The 8,571-nt window shown below is 43.3% G+C and overlaps 1 pseudogene; it reads right to left on the bottom strand.

Annotated features, from left to right (window-relative positions):
• Positions 1-2,681: 2,681 nt before the first annotated feature.
• Positions 2,682-7,604, bottom strand: LOC109908751 (olfactory receptor 2A25-like; annotated as a pseudogene).
• Between the last annotated feature and the right edge of the window lie 967 nt (positions 7,605-8,571).

Consider the following 8,571-nt stretch of genomic DNA (forward strand, 5'->3'; position numbering starts at 1 on the left):
AAGTTCTTGACATTTTTCGGATTGACTGACCTTCATATCTTAAACTAATGATGGACTGTCGTTTCTCTTCGCTTATTTGAGCTGTTCTTGCCATAATATGGACTTGGTCTTTAATCAAATAGGGTAATCTTCTGTATACCCACCCCTACCTTGTCACAACTGATTGGCTTAAAGCATTAGAAGGAAGAAACAGTTCACAAATTAACTTTTAACAAGGCACACCTGTTAATTGACATGCATTCCAGGTGACTACCTCATGAATCTGGTTGAGAGAATGCCACATGTGTGCAAAGCTGTTTTCAAAAAAAGGGTGTTACTACGAAGAATCTCAAATATAAAATATATTCTGATTTGTTTAACACTTTTTTGGATACTACATGATTCAATATGTATTGTTTCATAGTTTTGATGTCTTCACAATTATTCTACAATGTAGAAAATAGTACAAAGAAAGAAAAACCCTGGAATGAGTAGGTGTGTCAAAACCCTGGAATGAGTAGGTGTGTCCAAACCCTGGAATGAGTAGGTGTGTCCAAACCCTGAAGAGTGAGTAGGTGTGTCCAAACCCATAAATGAGTAGGTGTGTCCAAACTTTGACTGGAACTGTATTTTTAAGAATGAAGCTTTATCAGACCGGCCCAGTAATTAGGGCAAATGCCAGATGGGTCATTCCTTTAGCTCAGTGGCCAGTCTAAAAAGTTGCAAGCGTAGAGATAGATGGAGGACTCGCGTGGCCAAAAGTCACTAGAGTAGTAACTGGGTGGGACTTCATATGGTTTAAGGAAGGATCACATAATTTCATAAAGGGCACAATGAGGGATCAGCTAATGAATTATCTTGTGAGCAAACATTCCATAACTGCTGGCGTCAGTAAATCGCCAACATTGGCTTCATACCTGTTCAAACAACACTCTCTAGGTGGCAGTATGCACCCTTCCAGTATGTTTGAAAACTCATAGAAGTAGTAGAAGAAAAATGGACTACTTCAAAATGGAGATGGCCTCAATGGAACTTCCAGTGATCTTACAGACTCCATATAGAGACCCACAGTGGAGGTGTCATAATACCCATAAAACCAAGCCATCAAACAGAGAAATGGTTCCAATTGTTTCAAAAAAATCCCCTATGGAACCATTTCCCTATTTGACTGCCAGGTTTCATGGGTATTATGTGGTACTCTATTGGGACAGACTGAGGTGTCTTTAGATTAAGTGTAGCTGAGTGGGGGATTGGGCTTGTAATTCACATTTCTTCAGAATATCTGATAGATCCGTCATGTCTAGAAGAATACTTTCTTGCCCATTTGTGGAAACAGAACTTATTGTATCCTTTTATCCTTTTAAGTTGTACCCAACCCCCCTGAAACACACGTACATGTCCACTGACATGCTAAAAGAACATTGTTCTTCTAGCAGCATCACTCATTTGACTTTACTACAGTAAAATACATTTAAAGGAAATTCAGAAGAATTCACAGAAATGGAATGCAATACAAAGGAGAAACAAGAGATTAGGTTGATGATCAAAACAATTGTATAAGCATTCAGTTCTGGCAGATGATCCTGTCAGACCTGGGATTCAAACCATCAACCCTGCCCTGCTGCTGTAATATCTAAAGTCATAATTATTACCAGTTTAGGTTCAGATTTTCGATGAGGAAAATCAAGAGTTCGGAAAGATTTTTCTTCTTATAATTTTTGTAATACATGTCCTGATCTTCTTGGTCCTAATACCATATATGATAGGGTGTACCAGTGGTGGGAAAATAGTTAACTGTACTGATATTAATACATTAACCTCTGTGCCTGTTGTAAACAACAGAAAAAAGGATGGCTTGCAGAGAAGTTGATGAATATGTTCTAGTGAGGAGTACACACATTAAAATTCTTCGTTTGTGACTCCTTTGAGGCTTTCAAGCAAACAATATCTTTACATATGAGAGCACAACTAACAACAAAGGTAAAACCACTAGACTTGATATGATACATATATCATACAGGTTGAATCAGGCGCACTTTCCACACGAAGAGCGTTTTAACAACTTTGCTCTAGTCAATCACAAAAAGTTGTTTGTACCTGCACAGGAAGGGAGCCTTTGAAGGTGTACACATTTTGAAAATTTTTATTGGAAAAAAGTATTGGCCAAGGCGGAACAACCAATATTCACCTTTTAGAAGGTGGTCATAATGCAAAAAATAATTTGAAATGGGCCTAAAAATGCGAGAACATACCTGTCATGAAGCCTTACTGTAGAATACGTAAGCATAACGTACATATATATTGCAGAAAGTTTATGTACGGTGGGCCAAGAGACCCAGAGTAAGAACCAGGGCCAAGAGACCAGAAGAGGCATAAAACGAGTTGGGGGTGTAGGGTCATCCCAAGGATCCCACTTAGCATCTATTTGAGCACAGCTGAAGGTAGGGAGGGCCGCTCCCCTTGATGCTCTATAGTTATGCAGTTAACTAGCTAATATGACACAACCTTCTGTTACAATACATTATAAACTTGACAATAATATTGGGCTACAGAGAATTATTCCAAAATGACACATATCTATACCGTCAATAATAGCAATTATAAGTAATAAAACGCATAATTAAAAGTTACAAAAAAATTACAACCAGGTTATGTTTTAAGGTAACAGCCTAGTAACTTTTTACAAGCCTGCCTGATATAACCATCCTAATGCCATACATAATAGGATTGAAAAGTGGTGGACATATTGGAAAATAAACTAATAAAATAGTGCGAAGTATAGGTGGAAGGATCTGCAGTTTCATATCTGCCTTGTAGAATCAAAAATAAACAGCCAAATAAGAAGTTCAGCAAAGAGGCTATATGTGGCGTACAGGTGTTAAATGCTTTCTGTTTCGTCTCTTTAGAAGACTTAAACATATCTGTAGAATTCTTACATATGAGTATATGGTAGGACATATAGTACAAGAAAAAGAAAGCACAGTGCCAACAAGACCCCATATGTTATTCAGCATAGTATTTGAACAGGCAAGCTTGACGACTGAGTAGTTGTCACAATACACTCTGTCTAGAATGTTACCACAAAATTGCAGTCGCAAACTCAGGGAGATACGATGGCATTGAGGAAAAAGAATACACTTGGGGTAGTAGAATTAAGCCACAAATGGTTTTAGGTGTCATAATATTGTTATACTGTAGAGGATAACAAATAGAGATGTATCTGTCATAGGACATAACTGATAAATTACTAAATTCTGTTATAGCATATGTGTACAACACATAATCTGGAGATAACAATAAAGAAGGGAAATATCATGTGTGTCAGACAGCAAGTAAAACATGAGAGCAGGAAACAAACCAGTGCTCCCATACAACTGATTAACAAACAAAGCACATAGAAACAGATACATGGGTTCATGAAGGCTTCTTCAATGCAGATAACTCCAATAAGTAAAGTATTGGCAAGAATGATGACAAAATATATTACAGTCACTACAGCAAAGTAGAAATATTTCAATTGTCCGATAATCACCGTATGCAGCAAGCCTAAAGACCTCGTAGTGAGTAGAGTTTTCCATGGTCCTGGGAGTTGGTAAAGATGTGCTGTCAATGTTGAAGAAGAGGAGCAAATCCTCTATAGTACTGTAACTTCAATATAAGTTAAAACAAAGACCAGACGACCTAAATTGATACATTGACCTGTTCATGTTACAGTGATACATTTTCCAATTGCTGTACTCACCAATGTAGATGGCTTTTCATTCTCCGGATAACATAATTCATAGCCTAAATCAAAACAATATTATACTTTCTATCCTGCACTCATTATTTATTGCATTAAAATGCTAAATATATTTATAAAATTCATGTACTGTTTAGACAGCTCATTTCTAATCCATGATGAACTCCTGAAACTCAGCTCCTCACTTGATTCTTATATTTGTGAGATTAAAAAAAAATGCCTGACATGGTGTGATATGCAAATAGTCCCCAATACCTGGGGAAAATTTGATATTCTCTGTCAAGGAAACCATATAGAGAAAAACAGATACCATTTTGTAACACAGGCCCTCCATGGGGCCGGTATAGCCTAGTGGTTAAGAGTTTAGGGCCAGTAACGGAAAGGTTACTGGTTTTAATCCCTCAACCAGTTAGGTGAAAATCTGTTGATGTGCCCTTCAGCAAGGCACTTAATCCTAATTGCTCACTCTGGATAGGAGCGTCTGCTAAATGACTTAAATTGTCTAGAAATACAGTAATTCATAAAGAATAGTATATTAAACAGGGCATGTCTAGCCGATGTGAAATGGCTAGCTAGTGTGTGTTTCACACTCGCGTGCAATTGGAGACGTTACCCTCTCTGAGACCAAGAAGTAGTTGTTTCCCTTGCTCTGCAGCCTGGTACTCTACACTGTAGAAGTATGTGACATCATTTTCACATTTTAGTCATTTAGCAGAAACTCTTATCCAGAGATTAATCAGGATTAAGTGCTCAAGGGAACATCGACAGAATTCTCACCTAGTTGGCCTCAGGGATTCAAACCAGCAACCTTTTGGTTACTGGCCCGATGCTCTTGGCCGCTAGGTTACCTACCACCCCATCACCAATGGACCGGGCAGGCTACACTCTCTAACATTTTAGCAGGAGTTTGTTTGCTATGTATTGTGCACCATGGACAATAAATAAATAGTTCAGTGAAACCAATCCAAGTCTCTGACAAAGGGACAGTTTCCTGGACCCAGAGTCTACTCCTGAACTAAACCACACTGTCAATGGAGATTCTCCATTGAGAATATATTTTATTCTAGCACCAGTCTTAATCTGGGTCCTGTATTCCAGCCTTTAGTCTTGTTCCCAACTGCTGTTAGGAGCCAGGTCCTGGGGGCATGGAGCAGTTTGGCATTGCTGGAACTTAGGGTGCATGGAGGTTCATAGGGGAGAGTAGGTCTGACAGGTAGGCTGGTCCGATGACATTTAGAGCCTCTTAAACAAGGAGAATTTTTAAACAAATGTCTTTGAGGGACAGGTAGCCAATGGAGATAAGCAAGTGAATAAAAGGTATGACAATATTTCACAAATGAGCAAATGTTTTACATGTCTGATTTTCATCAACCTCACCCCCCGTTCATTATTACACTAAACTAAGTACACAAAACAAAAATATAAACGCAACATGTAGTGTTGGTCCCACGATTCATTAGCTGAAATATGATCACTTTGACATGATCACTTCAAACTGAAATTTCATTATTTCATACCTGGGATATGAACTCACAACCTCTGGATTTCAAGGTATATAGATTTCTTTTTTGCTTTCTGAAGTCCCATACATGTTCATTACTTATAATACATCTCTGCACTTAGCAGAATTGTGCCATCTGCACTGTTATTTTTGTTATCAGTGTAATGGGTGTGTGTTGGTGGCAGGGAAGTCAGGCACAGACACAAAAAAAATATATATATATATAAAAATATCAAAGTGGGTACAAAACCCGTCGCGCACCAACACATAACTTGCACAAACATACAATCAAACAATCACCGACAAGGACATGAGGGGAAACAGAGGGTTAAATATACAACATGGGATTGGAACCAGGTGTGATGGAAGACAAGACAAAACCAATGGAAAATGGATCAGTGATGGCTAGAAGATCGGTGACGTCGACCACTGAACATCGCTCGAACAAGAAGAGGGGCCGACTTCGGAAGTCGTGACAGTACCCCAGCGCGGCGTCGACACCGACCGACCCAGAGGACAACGCGCAGGGTGATCCGGATGGAGACGGTGGAACTCTCGCAGCATAGAGGGATCCAACACGTCCTCCACCGGAACCCAGCACCAGGTTTCGGGTCGAGAGCCAGACCCGGTCCCCCGGGGCGAACGCCGGGGCCTCACTGCGGTGGTGGTCTGCACCAACTTTCTGGCGCAGCACGGTGCAGCACGGCATGCTGATGGTAGACAGCGGTGGCATCCCATGTCTCCTCCGCGCGCCGGAACCAGTCATCCACCGCAGGAGCCTCGGTCCTGACTCTGATGCCAAGGAGCCAGAACCGGCTAATATGCCAATACACACTGGAAGGGAGAGAGGTTAGTTGAGGAGTGGTGGAGCGAGTTCTGGGCCATCTCTGCCCAGGGCACGAATGCTGCCCACTCTCCCGGCCGGTCCTGGCAATAAGACCTCAGAAACCTACCCACATACTTGTTAACTTTCTCCACCTGCCCGTTATTCTCGGGTGAAAACCTGAGGTAAGGCTGACCGAGACCCCCAGACGTTCCATGAACGCCCTCCAGACCCTCGACATGAACTGGGGACCCCGATCAGACACTATATCCTCAGGCACCCCGTAGGGCCTGAAGAGGTGAGTAAACAGGGCCTCCGCAATCTGTAGGGCCATACGGAGACCAGGCAAAGGGAGAGATGACAGGACTTAGAAAAACGATCCACAACGACCAGGATCGTGGTGTTACCCTGTGAAGGTAGAAGATTGGTTATGAAATCCACCGACAGGTGCGACCACGGCCGTTGTGGAACGGGTAAGGGTTGTAGCTTACCTCTGGGCAGGTGCCTAGGAGCCTTACACTGGGCGCACACCGAGCAGGAGGAAACATAAACCCTCACATCCTTAGCCAAAGTGGGCCACCAGTTCTTCCACTAAGACAGCGCACCGACAGCCAACAACTCCTGGTTCCCAACGTCATAGTTTTGCTCCACCGGGCTGAGCTTCTTTGAGAAGAAGGCACAGGGTGGAGCTTCGGTGGCATACCCGAGCGCTGAGAGAGCACAGCTCATATCCCAGCCTCGGACGCGTCCACCTCCACTATGAACGCCAAAGAGGGATCCGGATGGGCCAGCATGGGAGCCGAGGTTAACAAAGCCCTCAGGTGACTAAAATCCCTGTCCGCCTCAGCTGTCCACTGCAAGTGCACGGGGCCCCCCTTCAGCACTGAAGTAATGAGAGCTGCTACCCTGACCAAAACCCTGGATAAACCTCCGGTAGTAGTTGGCAAATCCTAAGAATCGCTGCACCTCCTTTACCGTGGTGGGAGTCGGCCAATTACGCACGGCTGCAATGCGGTCACACTCCTTCTCCAATCCTGGCGTGGAAATGCGATACCCATCTTCACCCCTGATGTGGAAGCGGTCACCTGCCACTCAACCCTCGGGTGGGTGGTCGAAGACCGCCCGGAAACGGTGATGAATTCCTCAAACTGGTCCAACGCCGCATCTCCCTCTCTCCATATGGCGTTGGCCCACTCCAGGCCTTTCCCGGTGAGGTACGAGACAAGGCCGGACACCCTCTCACGGTCCGATGGAGCTGGGTGGACTGTGGCCAGATAGAAGTTTAATTGAAGGAGGAACCTCTGGCAGTTGGCATCACTCCCGTCGTACTCCCGTGGCAAGGAGAGACGGATGCCACTGGGTTCAAGCGGGAAAGGTGCGCTCAGTGGAGACCCCGGTTGTGCTGGTGGAGGCGCTAGAAGAACTCCCTGTCTCTCCCAGTGGTCCATTGTCTGGACAACACGGTCCATGGCGGCACCAAGATGGTAAAGTATTACTGCATGCTCCTGGACGCGCTCCTCCACCTCTATGGCCGGGGTACCTTCTCCGGCTGACTCCATAGAAGGTTTGGTGATTCTGTAATGGGTGCGTGTTGGTGGCAGGGAAGTCAGGCGCAGGAGAACGAACTTGGTATAAACGGAGTCGTTTAATAAAGGTTAACAAAACTATTAAAAAAAATATATACAGTGGGGCAAAAAAGTATTTAGTCAGCCACCAATTGTGCAAGTTCTCTCACTTAAAAAGATGAGGGAGGCCTGTAATTGTCATCATAGGTACACTTCACCTACGACAGACAAAATGAGAAAAAAAATCCAGAAAATCACATTGTAGGATTTTTTATGAATTTATTTGCAAATTATGGTAGAAAATAAGTATTGTATGGTAAAAGCACTGTGTATGGGGGGGGATGTCCCCAACATTGTCAAAAGACAAATGGCTGTGACTGGACCAGTGGTTTGACTTGATGGGCTTGGCAACAGTAACAAGTGATGTGTAATGAAACTAGGATATACATGCCCTGGGTAAACATGGATAACGTTTCTTTGCTACCATCACATGACGTCCCCGGGAAAAAATGTGAACGAGACAAAACATCCAGAGGAACCATGACACAATGTCTTAAAAACTTAGTTTGAACTGTGACTATCGGACCAAGGCCTTCAGAGGGAACAAAAATATTTCAATAGCCTACTTTGAATCAAACTTAAAAAATCTAGAAATTAACAGACAACATAACATCACTTAATGGGCTGAAATCTGAAGGGAATGGCCAGCAGAGATAGGTAGGATGGGATGAGAGAAACCGAGAGTTGGAATCTGGAACTGGAGATGAGTGAGAGTGACGTTGCTGAGTGAGTGGTAAAATGACGGTAAAAATATAAAACTAAATAAAGACACTAAAAAGGAAGGTTGTTGGTCGGGAGCGAAGGGTGCTGAACCGGTGGCCGTAAGGTTGCTGGTTCAGTTCCCCGAGTTGGCTGGCAGGGGGATTTGTCGATGTGCCCCTGAGCAGGACGCTTGACCCTG

Source organism: Oncorhynchus kisutch, unplaced genomic scaffold (genome assembly GCF_002021735.2).
Source record: "Oncorhynchus kisutch isolate 150728-3 unplaced genomic scaffold, Okis_V2 scaffold2063, whole genome shotgun sequence".
In the NCBI taxonomy this organism is placed as follows: Eukaryota; Metazoa; Chordata; class Actinopteri; order Salmoniformes; family Salmonidae; genus Oncorhynchus; species Oncorhynchus kisutch.